Genomic DNA, 16742 nt, shown 5'->3' on the forward strand with positions numbered 1-16742 from the left:
AGTGTTCGGTGTTGGCACAAACCACCACCCTTGCTTTTCTTTTACGCTATGACACTTTTTCATGTCGGGGAGCTGAGTCTGAGTGAGGCCCCAGTGGCCGTGAAGGACTCAAGGTCCAGGGCCCGGGAGAACTGCGGGATTGTTTTTTTCCTCGCTGAGGCATTAAAGACTGGTTTATGAAGCAGTGACTGAGGCATTACACATTAATGGCTGCACAGGGACTTTGATTCCATGTATCTCACGCTGACGTAGAAACTGGAGCTGTTATATAAGGTGTTGACTTGTCGCCCTTTCACGCAAGCGCCCCCCTCATCACATCATGTACCTCCCGGGGCCTGAGGGTGGGGAGAGTTGGGGGGTGGGGAGAGGGGGAGCGAGGCCTGCAGAGCTGCAGGGGCGGGACAGCTGAGGAAAGGTCTGAGGTTTGGGGCAGCGCATCTTAGCACAGCTGCTGAGAGGACGTCTGCCTGCAATAGTGATAACCACCTGACTGCTCTCACCTTTGATTTCTGTTGGCTGCATTCAGATGTGGGGAGCCAGCTGGGGGTCTCTGATGAGAAAATCAAAGATTGGAGGCAACAAACAGGTTGTTGATACCACACGCTCCTCTCTGACACCGAAAGAGAAACTCTGCTGTCCTGGCAAGAGATGCAGTCGGACTTGGCAAGGCCCTGTTGCATCAGGAGCAAACATGGGAACGAGGGCAAGAATGACATGAACTACAGTTTCTGCCCTGATGCACAGGTGCTGAAGGAAGATTTTGCACTTCTAAGGACAAGTCTGCAAAATAGGTATTGAAGGGGACGTGGGATCTGGGCGAGCGCGAGGTGGCCACACCCTGGATGCGGGGACCCTCTGACCAGCACTGAGGGGCCCAGCGGAGAAGGAGGCTACGGGCACAAGTCAGTTCCGGGGTGACAGTCCGCCCTGGATAGGCCTGCAGACTCTTGGCCTGCTCTCAGTCCCTCAGCCTTGCCCCCCAGATGGGGCTGAGGGGCTCCCCTGGAGCAGCCCGGGGGAGGGCAGAGCTGGCCAGGACAGACATTCTCTTCCTCGGGAAAGCAGCCCGGTGACTCACGTGTTCCAGGCAGGGAGCGCTGCACGTCTAGACTTAATTCTTGCTGTGATCCAGGCTGCCTCCACACAGTTAGCAAAGTCCCTCCGGTCGGGCCTCATGGGGCCACACCCAGCACTTAGTTACCCCAAAGCACACTAAGCAGACAAAGCCCTGGAAAATGGGAGGAAAAAATTGGAAATAATTTCATATTTCAGAAAAAACTACTGAAGTGTTCATCATGGGAAAAATCAGAACGTTGTTAATGTCTTTACACATCGTATGGCTGGGCAGTTTCTCAATTCAGCATGTGCTGGGGCCACTGTAACCCCTCCTGCTCCCTCCGTCCTGCTCTGACCCTGGCCCCTGACGACGAGGCCACCCTCCCCAGCTCGGCAAGGGGCCTGGAACAAACGGCCACCTCCCCAGTCCCTTCTCAGGTGCTGGAAGGTCTTTCTAGGGAGGTGTTGGGATCTTGCCGCAGCCCTGCAGATGTGAAGATCCTGTAGTCTTTTCTAGAACGTGCCCTTGAAGGCAGGCGTTGACCCTGGCAGCCAGTGCAGGACCCTTCTCCCCACCTTGTGCCCCAACACCCACTTCCCAAGGGAGCAGTTAATTAACTACAGTCCTGATCACCAGAGGGAATATTTTACTCAGCAGCATCCCACGGTGATTCTCCTAATAAGAGAAACAATGGGAATCTGAGACCAGGGCTGCTGCCCTCTTCCCAGAAAGGACAGAGCTGCCATTTGCTGACCACCCTCCTGTCCCAATGGGCCCTCCTTCCCCTTTATGACACTCTCCCATCCTAGGAACACCTCTCTGACCCTGTGACTTTTTGTGTCCTCCAAGTGCAATGAATCTTTGTCACCTTGCTTCTGTGCCTGAGATTTACCCGCCCTCTTTTCGTTCTGTCACTGCCTGGCTGAATGATGGGGTATCTGACAGGGGAATCTGGTCTCTTCTTCCTGTTCCCAAGTACAAGATGCACCTTCAGGGCTGATGACCTTGTTCATCCCCCGGGATGAGGAGTAACTCCCATCAGCTGGCAGGGAAAGACAAGGCTGGGAGATATTGCCCTAAGGGGGAGAGCTCTGGGGGAGAGCCAGCCTCCTAAAGTTAGCGCATGTCCTGATCCGTGTTCAGTATCCCCCCAGCAAAGCCAGGCGACAATCTTTTGGCTCCTGTGTTCCGCATCAGCTCAGCAGGCGGAGGAGGGGGCTCGAGCCAAGCAGAAGGCAGCATGCGGGTCCCAGCTTTGGCCTCTGTCAAGACTCCTTCCGGTCTCCTTGCTCCCTGGTTGCTTTTAATCAGTCAAAGCCCAGTGTTCCAGATGAGAAAGGAGCGGGGAGGGGAAGAGGCTAAAACTCTGTTCACGTTAAAGCTGGATTTATTGTAATTGGTTGTTCATACTGACTTCCAGCACAGTGCCTCATACATTGTGGCTCAAATTTAGTATTTCTCATCCATGTCTCATCAAAGCCTGACAGTCCCTGGGTCTCTTTACATTTCCACAGAACCCTACTTTGGTGCGAGCGTGGCAGGGCGGGGAGGCAGGGGCTCAGTCGGGTAAGCGACTCTGGGCTCAGAGATTAACGCTGGTTAAGTATTAGTGTACTTCCCCTGCCAGGTAAAGTGGTATGGTAGATAATTTTTGGTTTGGGCTGGCTGTGCCCTGAGTCACTTCTGGGAATTACTTCTTCCACATACGGGAAGCTGTTAGTCGAGGTGCCTGCCTGTCCCTGGCCCAAGGTCAGGCACTCGAATTTTTTGAGGTCAGTCAGATCTGCCTTCCCTGGAATCCTAAATTGGAGCAAAGTCATCAAAAGACAGAATCCAGTTGGAGCTCATTCCTTATTCACAGCAGTGTACCCAGGTGACACTGGTGAGGGGGTCTTGTGTCTTAGACTCTTGATTCTGTGCTGCTTCCTGCCCATGAAGTTCCGCAGTTCCTGTCCATTTTGTCCGGTTTCTGAGCCTGGTTTCCTAGCCATTGAGAAATTAGCTGTTTTTCCAGTAAATTCCCTTTTTGGTGTAGATTAGCCAGGGTTGGTTTCTGTTGCTTACACCCAAGGAGCCCTAATTCACACGCACAATGAACCTGGGTTTCTGAACATCCCTTAAGTCACACTTGGTTTCAGAATGTTGCCCCAAAGTTGAAGCCAGGGAAGTCTTTTCATTTACCCAGACTCCATAGTAATCATCTCTCAGCATCCATCTCTTTAGTTGCCAAGCCCATGCTGGTTATTAGCTGACTATGGTTTCTAACCTGCCTTTTGGTTTCTTGAAGTATTCTTTTGCTCAGTTCAGACTGGGCCAAATCTTTCCACCCTGTACCTGGGGAACAGACTTGCTTCCCATGTGTTCTGCTGCTTGATGCTCCTCAAACACACACTAGGGAAATGCAAACTGGGACAATATTTTTGCAAACCAAATTGCAAAACCATAATCAAGAGCTTTTAAAACATTCTTTCTGGGCTTCCCTGGTGGCGCAGTGGTTGAGAATCTGCCTGCTAATGCAGGGGACACGGGTTCGAGCCCTGGTCTGGGAAGATCCCACATGCCGCGGAGCGGCTGGGCCTGTGAGCCACAATTACTGAGCCTGCGCGTCTGGAGCCTGTGCCCCGCAACGGGAGGGGCCGCAATAGTGAAAGGCCCGCGCACCGCGATGAAGAGCGGTCCCCGCACCGTGATGAAGAGTGGCCCCCACTTGCCGCAACTAGAGAAAGCCCTCGCACGAACCGAAGACCCAACACAGCCAAAAATAAATAAATAAATAAATAAATAAAGTAGCTATAAAATTAAAAAAAAAAAATTCTTTCTTTCTGAACTTGTAATTCAACTAATTGAGGACTTTATCCTAAGAAAATTTTTAGAGAAGCAGAAAGATGACTAAGCATATTTATTACATTATTATTTTATAGTAGCCAAAACTTGAAGACAACTTAAATGTCTAGGAGCAGGGAAATAAACAATTGTCTGTTCATATGATGATATGTGATACACCCATTCAAAATCATAGTTTTGTGGAATATTTAATACTATGAGGAAACTCACACTATCTTGTGTACCAGGTGTAAAAAAAACCAGGACACAAACCTGTAAGTACGGAATCAACTCAATCCATTTTATTCAAATTGGGAAGGACTGCACCAACATATTAGCAGAGGTTATCTCTTTATGGTTTAGTAGGAAACCCTCTGAGGTAAGAACTATGTCTTACTTAAAGTTATAGCTCTAATTCCTAGCTCAGGTCCAGTCATATAGCTTGCCTGGTGAAGTAATGAGAAAGTTTCTTTTTATTTTTCCATAATTTTCATTTCTTTTACATAATGAATGTGCATTCAGGTAGAATCAGAAAAAAACCATTTTAGGCAATAAAGCTGCAGTGCATGAGGTTTATTGAAATCCTATTCATGCTTTAGGGTCCATATGGCAGTTTTAATATTTGATTGCTCCTTCTTAAGAGAGGTGGGGTCTGTGTCCCCTCCCTTGAAGTGGGACTGCTTCAACCAGTGGGCATAGTGGCAGTGACGCTCTGTGACTTCTGAGGCTGTCATAAAAAGCCGTGCAGTTTCTGCCGCATTCGCTGATGCCCTGAAGTGCAGTGTAAGAGCTCAACCACCCCAAGGCTGCCACTTTGGAGAGGCCATCTAGGGTGCTCTGGTTGGCCTTCCAGCTGCACCTGTCCTTCGTTCCAGGTGCCAGGCACGTGAGTGAAGAGCCACCTTGGAAGTGGATGCTTCCAGCCCCCTGTTGTTTGAGTCACTGCTAGCCAACTGGGCTCCAGACACGATGGAGCAGAGACAGGCTGTCCAAATTGTGTCTCATCCAAACTCCTGACCCACAGATTTCCTGAGCATGATAAAATGGTGATTGTTTTATGCCACTAAGTTTGAAGTGGTTAGAGAGCAGTAGATACAAAAACAGTTCTCCTTAAACTCCCTCTTTGTGAAGCCTTTCCTGTCCTTCCCAGAATTCCATGTCCTAAATTGAAATTAGTCATTCTTGTTTTCCAAAGCCCTTCTCTATACCTATATCGAAGTACTGACTCATCTTGCCTTTGGCTTTCTCCGGGTGATGAGTTCCTTAAGGGAAGCAACTGTGTGAGTCACTTTTGCATCCTCAGGCCAGTGTCCAGCCCATGGAATCTAACTGATGGTCCTTCTATTCCTTTTTCTATTAGTATAATGCACAAGAGAGACAGGAATTGACAGAGAAGCCAAATTTGGTGTGTGCATCAGGCTTTCATGGAGTTCTGGCTATCTCCATGCTTCTGGGCTACAACTCAGTGTGGCAATGGGATGCACTGGGATGGCACTATGCCTGTAAACCATCCCAATTCTTAGTTTACTCGGGCTGCCATAACAACGGGGTGGCTTAAACCACAGAAACTTATTTTCTCACAGTTCTGGAGGCTAAAAGTCCAAGAACAAGGCGTTGGCAGGTTTGGCTTCTTCTGCAGCCCCTCTCCTTGGCTTGCAGACGGCAAGTCTTCTCACTGTGTCCTCACATGGTCTTTCCTCCATGCATGCACATCCCTGGTGTCTCCTCCTCTTCTTATAAGGATACAGTCCTATTGAATTAGGGTCCCACCCTTATGTCCCCATTTATCTTTACCTCTTTAGAGTACCTGTCTCCAAATCCTGTTATAATTGAAATTGGTGCTTCAACATATGAATTTAGGGGTGGGGAGAACACAATTCAGTCCATAACACAGTGGATTCTTAGTTATTGTTTACACTCCCTGTAGTTGTAGATGTCAGTGAAAAGAATGAATGAGCTCAGTGATCTACATTCTACCCACAGATACTTTCCTGACTGCAAGTTCAGGCTTATGCTGTTCTTGCTCCCATATCCCTTTACGTGATGGCCTGCTTAGGGGATAGACGTCTGTGATAACTTGCCCTTCTCCACAGCCAATGGCAAGATCTGATCTCAGGTAGCTTTTGTTTGTTTGCTTGTTTTCTGTTTGGTGCCCAAGGAAACCTCAGACAAATCTTCAGTATAAGACAGTGCTGACTGCAAAGTGACGCACGACATGTCACTGTGTACAAGTGGGTGCTCTTCTGTTGCAACCTGGTCAGTTTACAATAGCTGAATAAACAACATCTAAAAAGGGGCTTGGGAGGGAAGCTGCCATCAGCAGTCGGAGGATGATTTAAGGACATACAGGAATGCCGGGAGCTAGGGTGACTGGCAGCTAGTCTTTAGAACTTTTCTTCGCAAATTAATTCCTAGCAATGTCTTTTTTTGTCAATCTCTGTTTTATTGTTTTATATCACATTCCAAAAATGAGAGAGAGAGAGAGAGAGAGAACACAATCTTCTACTGAGGTGAATTGGACTTGGAACTATTTTACATCCATATCTGTGAGCTACAGGTGCTGAATAAGGTATGGAGCAAATATTCAAGGTCATACACTTGCCCTTTGCAATTCAAATTAAAGTGCACCTACCTTGCAATTTTTGCCCTTGTTTTCAGCTGGTCTTTGTCATACTACCTCACTGTCACACCAACCCTCTCCCCACCCCTCCTCCCACCTTACTTTCACCTCTTAAGGAATGAGAAAACGTTTCTTGATCTGATTCACGCTATCGCTAACGCATGCTCCACAAGAATCAATCAGCTTTCATTTTCACATAATGTAGCATGTTTACACAATTACCAACCACCCTGGCTGCATGGAGTGTTCTAATATTATAAAGTTCTTTATGTGAAAATCAGTTCTGAAATACATTTTTATCTGCCAGTTGAAATTGGTAAGAATTTTGTTCCAGTCTGTAAGAAGGCTTTATCCCTGCTCAGTACTATAAAGCCCTCAAGATTTTATCTTTCTTGAATTATCTAAAGGTAGGAAGAGATTCAATTTGCTAAGAGTCCTTGTTTTTAACACAAAGACAAATATCTGCTCCTGAGCTATACTTCACAAAGCAATGATTCATTTTAAAAACCTCTCAGGATCATGAATTCTCCAGATAGAAAAAATGAACCTAAGTCTTGCTTTCTTCATTAATTTTAGTATGTTCTCTCTCTGCTGCTTCACTTTAGAAAAGAGGTATAATTACTATCTCTATGAGTCAGACTCGTAGCCCAGCACCTGTTAGAAAATTAAAAAATATTTTCCCCACATCACACTACAAAGTGAGGCCATTGTTCTCATGCAGTTGCTGATGTTCATTCATTTGCCAAAATGACTATATTGGAGGCTTTAAAAGCCATAGTGATAATGAAAAACAATGACTAGAGACTATTCCAAATGCCAATACATAAAGATAGTAACATGAACTTGATAAACTCTGATTTTCATTCTGTTTAAATTATTCGTAGATCAATAAGGGAGAGTCTGTTTCTCCCAGGCATGACGTAGCAGCAGATGCAGGCAGTTCAGAGTTGTCTTCTTAAACCATACCCCAGGTAGTTACTTAGGCGTTAGGTATGGAATTCAGTCAATGCTAATCACAGAAGGAGACTCAATGTGTGTGAATATGTTATTGACGTAAGAGATTAAGGGATAATTGTAAGTAAGGAAAACTGATGTCGTGACATAAAAACTATCCAGCTCAGGAAGGAGCAGAGTATAATAAAAAATCTTTACACAGTCCATTTCTTGCCTAAATGCTGTATAAAGAGATAAATGTCAAAATACTCTTGTTCTTTGGATAACAAATGTAGTGTTTGATCCCAATGCCAAACAAAGACCACTTAGATCATCACTTCTTTCAACTCTGCCATGCTTTTCATGACTTCAAAGGGTGTTTCTGTACAGACTAACTTGGAATTTACTTTGAATGAGAAATGCATGCTGCACAGTCACAGATTGTTTGGGGTAAGCAGGAGAGCTCTGCTAACACTGTCACCCAGCCCAGCGTACAGGTAGCATGTCCAGGCCTTTGCCACGTGCACTGTGGGGGAAAAGCAAATGAGACGGTGCACGCCCTTGGCCAATGGTGATAGTAAGTGAAACAGAGTTTGGAAATGCCTCCAAAGTGAGGGATGCTGTTACTAATTTTTGTCTTAATCTAGGCTTTTTTGATTAAAAGTATTTTTTATATTCTTCTTTTCCTGAAGCCATGAATCTATACTGAATGAATTAGTGGAGAATTCATTCAACAGGAAATATGTAACTTATGTTCTTCACCTCTTAAAGAAATTTCTTTTTTGATCCATTTCTTTGTAAATAATTATGAGTTCAACAGTTTATTAATGACACAGTCATTGGAGCTCCTGGGGTTCATTCAAAATGTGTTGGAGAATTGTTTAGAAGCGATTTGAAATCAGGTAACCAATGCTTTGTGGTCAGACACTGACTTGTTATCTGCAGAAAAACAGGTTTTCATCTTCCTCTCTAAAATTTTTTACAGTATTTAATGCAAGAAATTAACTATCTGGTACAGATGTTTCTTAATTTATCACCTCAGCATAATGATTGGCACAAAGAACTTAATAAATATTTGTTGAATGAATGAATGAAGTATGGATAATTAAAAAGTATGGATAATTTTACTTAAAAAATCAGCATTTCTTTTCAGGATTAATTTTAGAGAGCAATGTTCTAATTTGCTATGGACTAAAAATAACCAAAAAATCAAAATAAATAAAATATATCCTGGGTATTTTCCAAACAGAAAAATATATTCTACATTAAACACTGTGTGGATTTGCTTCTCCCAGAAGCAGATGACTGAGGAAATTTCTAGCTTTGACTGCTTATATTACAAAAAAAGAGAAAGGTGGTCATTGGAATAATGGTAAATGAGGCCACTTTTGTTTCCATCCTTTGGTCCCCAGACCTCTGTATTCTTCTGACACAGTGCTTTATAGAGGTCTTCAATTCAGCACATATACTGCGGTGGCAGGGGGATGTCCCCCCATCTCCACAGAATATTTACTGCCTTTAGTTTGCTGAACTAGATATGCTAAAAGATTTACCCAGTGAAAACAACCAGAATGCTAGACAAAATAACAAAGAAAACACTTTTTAAAGGCATCAACAGATGGCACAGAAGTGAGGAATCTGCAGAAATCAAAAACAAGACAGAAGTAGCGACTTTGGGAGAGGAGAACTAAAGCCAGCTCTCTCAGTATTTCTGCCAAAACCTGGAAACCTTGAACTTTTTGGAAAATGTTTGATAGTGGAGGGGAGGAGATGAAGCCTTGGGCCCATGCGAAATTGGAAGTTTTATAGGAGACTCTCAGATAAAGCTGGAATCTCAAAGGGCTTTACCTTCAGTTTAAAGGATGGGTAAAAAATAACCTGCTATGCAGGAGACAGCCATGCATCTGATTTGATCTTTATGCTGGAGGAGAGTGGGATGAATTCTCACCTGAGAATCTGTACCTGCAGCCTGGCCCTCACGTGACTTTTTGTATGAATTTATTTCATCTGCATCTGAAAAATTGAAAGAAGAGAATTTTAATATAAGTGCTCCAATCTCTACCCAGGTCTCAAAGAATTCCTATAGATAAAGTTCCAAGGAACTTAAGCTCACATAAAAACACACATAGGCATATTCTGCCATTCCCCCCCACCCCACCCCACACAAGAAAATAAAGCACCATGAGTGAGAACCAGCAGAAACAGGCAGAAAAATCAGATCTGTAAAGATGATCAGACACAATATAAAATAAGCATGTTTGGTATGTTTAAAGAAATGAAAAGTTTGTGAACAAGGAATAAGAGAATTTTTAAAAACAAATCTAGCAGATTGGAGAAAAATTGAATAAAGCTTTTAGAAATGGAAAACTGCTTTATGCAGAAAGATTATGAGGCCAAATGGAGCAAAGTCTGAGATGCAAGAAGAAATGGTCAGCAAAGAAATTGATGAACATTGACTACATATAACAATAATAGTCACGTCTAATTTGTGAGGTTAAACAAACAAGATAGAATTCAAATATGGTCAAAATATAATATAAATTGGAACACTGTGAAAGTTGTAGTTATAATATTCTAAGGTACCTGTATTGTTTGGGTGAAGCATCAAGAGATTAAGTAAGCATGTTAAAATGTCTGGGTAATTCCTGGGACTTCCCTGGTGGTCCAGTGGTAAAGAATCTGCCTTCCAATGCAGGGGACGTGGGTTTGATCCCTGGTCGAGGAACTAAGATCCCACATGCCACGGGGGAACTAAGCCTGTGCACCACAACTACTGAGCTCGCACGCCTCAGCAAGACAGCCTGCGTGCTGCAAACTGCAGAACCTGAGAGCTCTGGAGCCTGCGCAGCACAACTAGAGAGAGAAAACCCGCATGCCACAAGTAGAGAGAAGCCTGCATGACACAATGAAGACCCGACGCAGCCAAAAAGTAAAAAATAAAATAAATAAAATAAAATAAAATATTAAAAAAAAATGTCTGGGTAACTCCTAAAAATAGTTGTAGAGAGAATTACTTCCAAAGGAATAGAAGTAGGGTGTGATGGTGGGAATAAGAAAAAGAAACGAAAAAAGAAAATCTATTCAGAAGATGGCAAGTAGGAAAAAAAGAGAGAGAGAGAATGGAAAGCACATAATAAGATGGTAGAAATACATCAAAGGAAGAAGAGCAAAGACAGAGTCTTAAGATACTTTGCTCCAAAACAAAACAATGGGAGTCCATACACACTCTAAAATGTTCATTCACTCTATAATTTCATACTGTTAACAATGAAAAAAGAGCATAAGTGACTTTTGAGAACAAAAGGTTTTAATTTCAAGTATCTCAAGTACAGTAGTAGTTCAGCATATCAGAGACCATTCAGCTTATCAGAGATCAATGTTTCCCATAACAGGGCTTTTAATGGGATATTGGAAGGGGCTGCATCAAGGCCTTCTGTTTTATATTAACTTTATTTAAAGTTAAAAGAAACTTTAACTTTTGAAGATCTCTGTCTCAAAAATGGACTTTTATAGACAATTTTTAGGAGCACTTTTATGATTACTAAATTTAGAACATGTTTTTATTCTTATAAATTTTGACCTCTGTCTTTATCTGGCGAGTTTTATCTTGTGAACAGCTGTATAATTTGTTATTTCTCTCTCCTTCTGTACCAGTCTTAATACTCTTTTTCTCCTTTGTATTTAGAAGAAACTGCTTTTTTAAGGCTATAGCTAGGACACCATATTCTAGAAATAAATCAGGAAGCACAGGACCTAAAGACTTAATAGAAAATGACATATTTTAAAAAAAGGAATGTGAGGCCTATAATATTTTGCTTCTACAGGATGCTAAATCACTTCCTAGAGGGGCCTCATAAGATTGTGCAGTAGATCTTTTCTTAGGTCTGTTTTGTTATTCCCTATATGCTACTTTCTTCCCTTTGTTCTGTAATGCTTTTTTCATAGCTTCTAAGCTGTTCCTTCCTTCCTTCCTTCTTTCCTTCCTTCCTTCTTTTCTGCCTTCCTTCTTGATTGCCCACTCTCAAATGAAGCTAGATCTTTATTTCAACAGATAGGTTACAGAGACATCTCTCAAGTTTGCTCTGGTATGAGGGTAACATCCCTTCTCAGAGACAAAACTTGGGACCGGGGTGGGGAAGGTGATGTACCTGGTCCCTGGTCCAGTTTTCAGCTTACAGTACCTATTTGCCAGTCCAGGCTTTGTCACTTCCTAGCTGTGTGACTTGGGTGAGTTGCTTAACCTCTCTATGCCTCAGTATTATCATCTGTAAAAGGAAGCTAATAAATATGTCAACCTCATAGGGTTTCTGGGAGCATTAAATAAAATACTTTTAAAGCCCTTAGTATTGTACATTGCCCATGATAAACAATAAATATCTGCTATTATCATTTTCTTTATTATTGCTACTGCTACTGCTACTACGACTCCTACAAGTACCATCAGGTGTATTTCTCTACCCGGGCTGCTCAGCCTCTCTTATGCTGATCCACTGCTATTTGAGAGAATCCCACTTCCTAGGGTATAGTGCATCACTGCCCATCTCTCCCTCCTCACCACCACTCACACAAGATTCCTCTTTTCTATTAGGAATGGCCATCTCAGAATGTTCCCAGCAAAGTAGCTTGGGTGCCTTGAGGGGCAGCACCCATGTGGCACAGCAACGGGGGGCCAGGCTCTTGCTGTGACTTGGTTGTCTGTGTGCTGTGCGTATGTGACCTTTCCTTTTCCATCACAGGGCTTTTAATGGGATATTGGGAGGGGTTGCATCAAGGCCTGTTAGATGCCATGCCATTTTACACTGGAAATCTACTTTCTGCTTTTAAACCAGGGACACAAAGTGTGGGCATAAGCCTGATGCCTGTGAAGACCTCCCCTTTCACCAGGCAAGGAGGACTCCATGCTTTTTTATTCATGCCCTTTTGGTAATGAACGAAAACCCCTCAATCTAACCTGCAACGAGACCCTGATCCTAACCTGCGTTAACTGAAGGAGTATAATAGCCTCATTTTTACACACATTTAGATAAGTTAGAAGATCTGAGGTAAATTATTCCCTCAGGAGTACTAGGACTAAATCCAAAGGCAGCCAAGGAAAACTGCTGAGACAACATTCTTATCATATTTTCAGGAAAGTTCAGAACCTTTACAAGAAGAGCTGTCCTGAAACTCATGATATTACATTTAGAGTAAGGTTTGTATTAAACTTTTAATGGCTGAGTTTCAATACTGTATGACTATACAATTTCTTCATTAAAAGTTTAGCTGCTTTTACACTAAGGAAGGTCAGAAGAGGCGTAAACAACAAAAATAAATAAATGGACAGTTCATAAAGATGTTGTGGTTGAAATACAGTCAGGATCATATACTCAGTCAGGTCACATGCCCTCAGACCCAGACAGATGCTTACCCTTTCTGGTGTCTTTCCAACAGCTGTCCCAATCCTGGAGGGGTTGGGATGGTTGCAGAGACTCTGGGTATCTGGGGGCCATTGATAATTAAAGAGTGCACCTAATTAGTTAGTATTAGAAACATTTGGGACATCAGTAACTAAAGTAGGAATAGCAATATAGATTCTATATACATATGCTACTGAAATGCATTATTACCAGTTTAAAACATCAAATTACAGATGTTTTGACAAACATTTTCAAGGGCCTTTAATACATAAGCAAAATAAACTCTCATATTGGTTGTATGACTATATTTGATCATAAATAATAAAATCAAAACATGGAAAAATATCTCTTTCCATTAAATAGGGCCATCTTTCCCTACCAATATACTGTGTCCAGGGCACAAATGGTAAAAACAAGTATAATCTCTTTTCCCCAAGTTAATGTAATGTATATATCAAGAATTTGATAACATTAACAATTATTGGCTCAGAGTTCCAACCATGTAGTTACAAAGAATTTAAGCCCTCCCTGACCCCAAACTTGATCTTTGTGTCTCACATTTCTCTTCACTGCTTCTCCTACTGCTGCCAGCTGGATATTGAATGAGAACTTTTTCTTCTTGGTGATTGCAGGTCTGCCTTACACTGCATAAAGTGGATGGGCTTGGTGGGTCCTGGGGTCTCTCCGGTTAACAGTATATTAAGAGTTTCACGGGGACATGGTCACAGAGAACCACAAGGACCCCACTGATGCTGCACTCAGAAATTTCCTCTTCTGTGATCTGGGCTCATGACCAGAAGAGGCAGGAGGTGGCTCTCAGGTCCTCTCCTTGACATTGGGAACTTTTGGGTGGAGGCAGGCCCAGGGAGGGGAGCCCAGCCTCTGTCTTGGATCTGAGGTCTGGGAGTCCAACCCTCTGACCTGAGGTACCCTACTAAGTTATGCCCAGAAGGTTTAATGCTTCAATGCAAACAAGATTCTGGTTGACTTGACTTGCTAAGTTAGAACAGTGGCCTTTAACATGGAGTATGTGTACCCCAGGGGTACTTGAAGGGGTTGATGATCTTAAGTTCATAGAGCTTCCTGGATTTCCTTAACTTATAAATATTCCTGTTGAAATAAAGTGTCATGCTAGAAACGATATTTTAGTCCATGCTAGGATTTTCTGAGTTCACATACAAGTAGATTGTAGCCATGGGAGTTAGACAATTTTGGACTGATGGGTCTCTTTTTTTTAGGCCTTGGCTTTGTCAAAGTATGCATTTGGAGGACAGTCTCATGAAAGCAAGGCGAAAATAACACTAGTAAGAAAGGCTGACTGTTAAAAATTCCCCCTCCTGCAATGCATTTAAATATAAGCAGCTCTTTTCAGGTCTTCTTTTTTAAAAAAAATAGTAATAAATAAATAACTTATTTTTTGGCTGTGTTGGGTCTTTGTTGCTATGCGCGGGCTTTCTCTAGTTGAGGCAAGTGGGGGCTACTCTTCGTTGCAGTGCGTGTGCTTCTTATTGTGGTAGCTTCTCTTGCTGCGGAGCACAGTCTTTAGGCATGTGGGCTCAGTAGTTGTGGCTCGAGGGCTCTAGAGCGCAGCCTCAGTAGTTGTGGCACACGGGCTTAGTTGCTCCGTGGCATGTGGGATCTTCCCGGGCCAGGGCTCGAACCCATGTTCCCTGCATTGGCAGGCAGATTCTTAACCACTGCACCACCAGGGAAGCCTCTCAGGTCTTCTTGATATTTGTCCCCAGGACATTTCCTTATCTGGAAAGAAAAGAAACTTTAAATAGCAAAGCAGTATAGGTTAGTGTCACTAATTATTTTAAATGTAATTAGAACGTTTTCTTAGACTATCAAAATTTTGTAGATATACTAGATAAACTTTCTATGACATCTTTCCACTTGGCACTTATTATTCTATGAAGTAGTTAAAACAATTTTTTACCAGATACTGTTTCAAATGTTTATTATAATACAGTAAAATCCTCATCTTATTTCATCATAAAATGTTTAATATTTTCTACATCCTACTAATAAAAAGTAAATAAGATCCTATGTACAGATCAATTATTTTTGACTGCATCTAACTTCTTTTTCATTAAATGTAAAGAGAAACATTAGATATTGATTCATGGTATCAAGAAATGCAGTGTCAGCAAAACAACCTTTATACTTATTTGTCAAAATTTATAATATATTTATGATATTTTTAATAGTAGTATATTAATAACTGTAGTAACAGATCAATCCAGAAGAACTTTGTAAAGTTATGTACATGCTTTTGTAGTAATTTAATATGATAGGAGAGCAATAAAAGGTTTACAATTATAAAAATATATTAAAGTAACAGTTTTAGTTTTAAATGTCCATATTTATAATATACTGGTTATCATTACAATATCCTTTGCAACTATTTAAATTTATGATGAAATGTTTTAGATGTCAACCTAAAAATGTGCAAGAGGTACATATTTAAAAAAATTTTTTTTTCAGGGTACATTGGCAAAAATATTGACAAACAATTCTGGAGGGAACATGTGTATTAAGTCCTTACCTAATCACTGCTATTAAATAAGGTAGTGGATTCTTTTCTCCCTAACTTCACCTCTTCTCACTAACCTCAGTTCTATACTGAGTACCATGTGCCCCTTGGAAGAATGAAAAGATTCTAACTTTGAGATCCCATGAGATCCCAGCTTAAACCTCAACCATTTAAAAAGTCTAGTAATAGAAAATGGAAACCTGGCTGCCCTGGGTTTTAAGAAATTCTGCTTTAAATGAAAGAAGTAGTCACTTGAATCTTGACAGTAACTTTTATTCCCTAGAAATTTAAGGTTCCAGATAGGAAATTACAACTGTAGAACTCATTCACTTTAAGAAGGCAGAAGGTGTCTCTTTAGATTAATGTGTTAGACCACATCAAGCTCACTTGGGAGAAAGGTGGATGTATCTTTCCATGGTGCCCAATGCAAAGCCAGATGCTCGTATTTTTCAGAAAACAAATATATTTCCAATGTTAAGTCATATGAAAGCCTCTACTTAAAAGTGCTTCAATATTCTAAATTATATGTCTGTCTAATTCTTGGGTTTGAATTATTATTATTTATGAGAATTAATAGTAATAACAAATAACCATACAAGTTAAATAACAACAGTATGTTAATAAAAAGTATTCGAAACTTTTTAATGGCAAATGAATTCAATCCCTTTCACTATTTTCTGAATTCAAAAAGATTAGAGAATATGGCCACCCTGTGGTATAATGAGATGAGCTGACTTAATGCTCACAGACAAGTGAGCATAGTGCCTTACTGTGTTAAATACAGATTTTGAAATTGAGAATCTGAATCAAATTCTCATTCAGTTCTACCTTTAAAATAAACTGATCTAGGTGTAATACTGCAAGTTACTGTTTTATATTTAAGTGATTGGGAACTATTTTCAGGGAGAATAATGATATTCTAATATTTCCTTCATAATTCTAACAACTTATCTAAAAGTATTCTATGTTTCACAAGCCTCAAAAGACAGCCAGCATTGTCAAATTTTCTTTTGGGAATCAGATATCCAAATATATATCATTGAGATTAAAATGTAAGGTTATTCAATGACTTGCCAATGATCAAAATGAAAGTATTTCTATTGGATTTTTTTTTAAAAATAACAAATCTCTAGTACTTTTCAGGCTCAGAAATTTGGGTGATGATATAAGCTATTTATGAATATTGGCTGAATATTGATTTCTTTTAATTCACTAGTTTTCCTGGAGAGTTACAGATTCACAGTCAATAGGCAAAGAAGTAGAATTGAGTGCACTGGAAGCTGAGATGTTGAATGGGTCCACACGATGTGGGTGGCGGTGGTCTCAGATTAGGCATAGGGAACCGAGTATGGCGAGGCAGTTTCCATCTAACACTAA

The 16742-nt window shown here is 41.5% G+C and overlaps 1 long non-coding RNA gene across 1 annotated transcript; it reads right to left on the minus strand.

Moving 5' to 3' along the window:
* Positions 1 to 531: 531 nt before the first annotated feature.
* On the minus strand, positions 532 to 12908 carry LOC130708153 (uncharacterized). The gene is made up of 4 exons (XR_009008238.1): positions 12841 to 12908; positions 9382 to 9446; positions 1079 to 1228; positions 532 to 638 (listed from the first exon to the last, which is right to left on the minus strand). It is a non-coding gene; the product is annotated as an uncharacterized LOC130708153 (long non-coding RNA).
* Between the last annotated feature and the right edge of the window lie 3834 nt (positions 12909 to 16742).

Source organism: Balaenoptera acutorostrata, chromosome 4, assembly GCF_949987535.1.
Source record: "Balaenoptera acutorostrata chromosome 4, mBalAcu1.1, whole genome shotgun sequence".
Classification (NCBI taxonomy): domain Eukaryota; kingdom Metazoa; phylum Chordata; class Mammalia; order Artiodactyla; family Balaenopteridae; genus Balaenoptera; species Balaenoptera acutorostrata.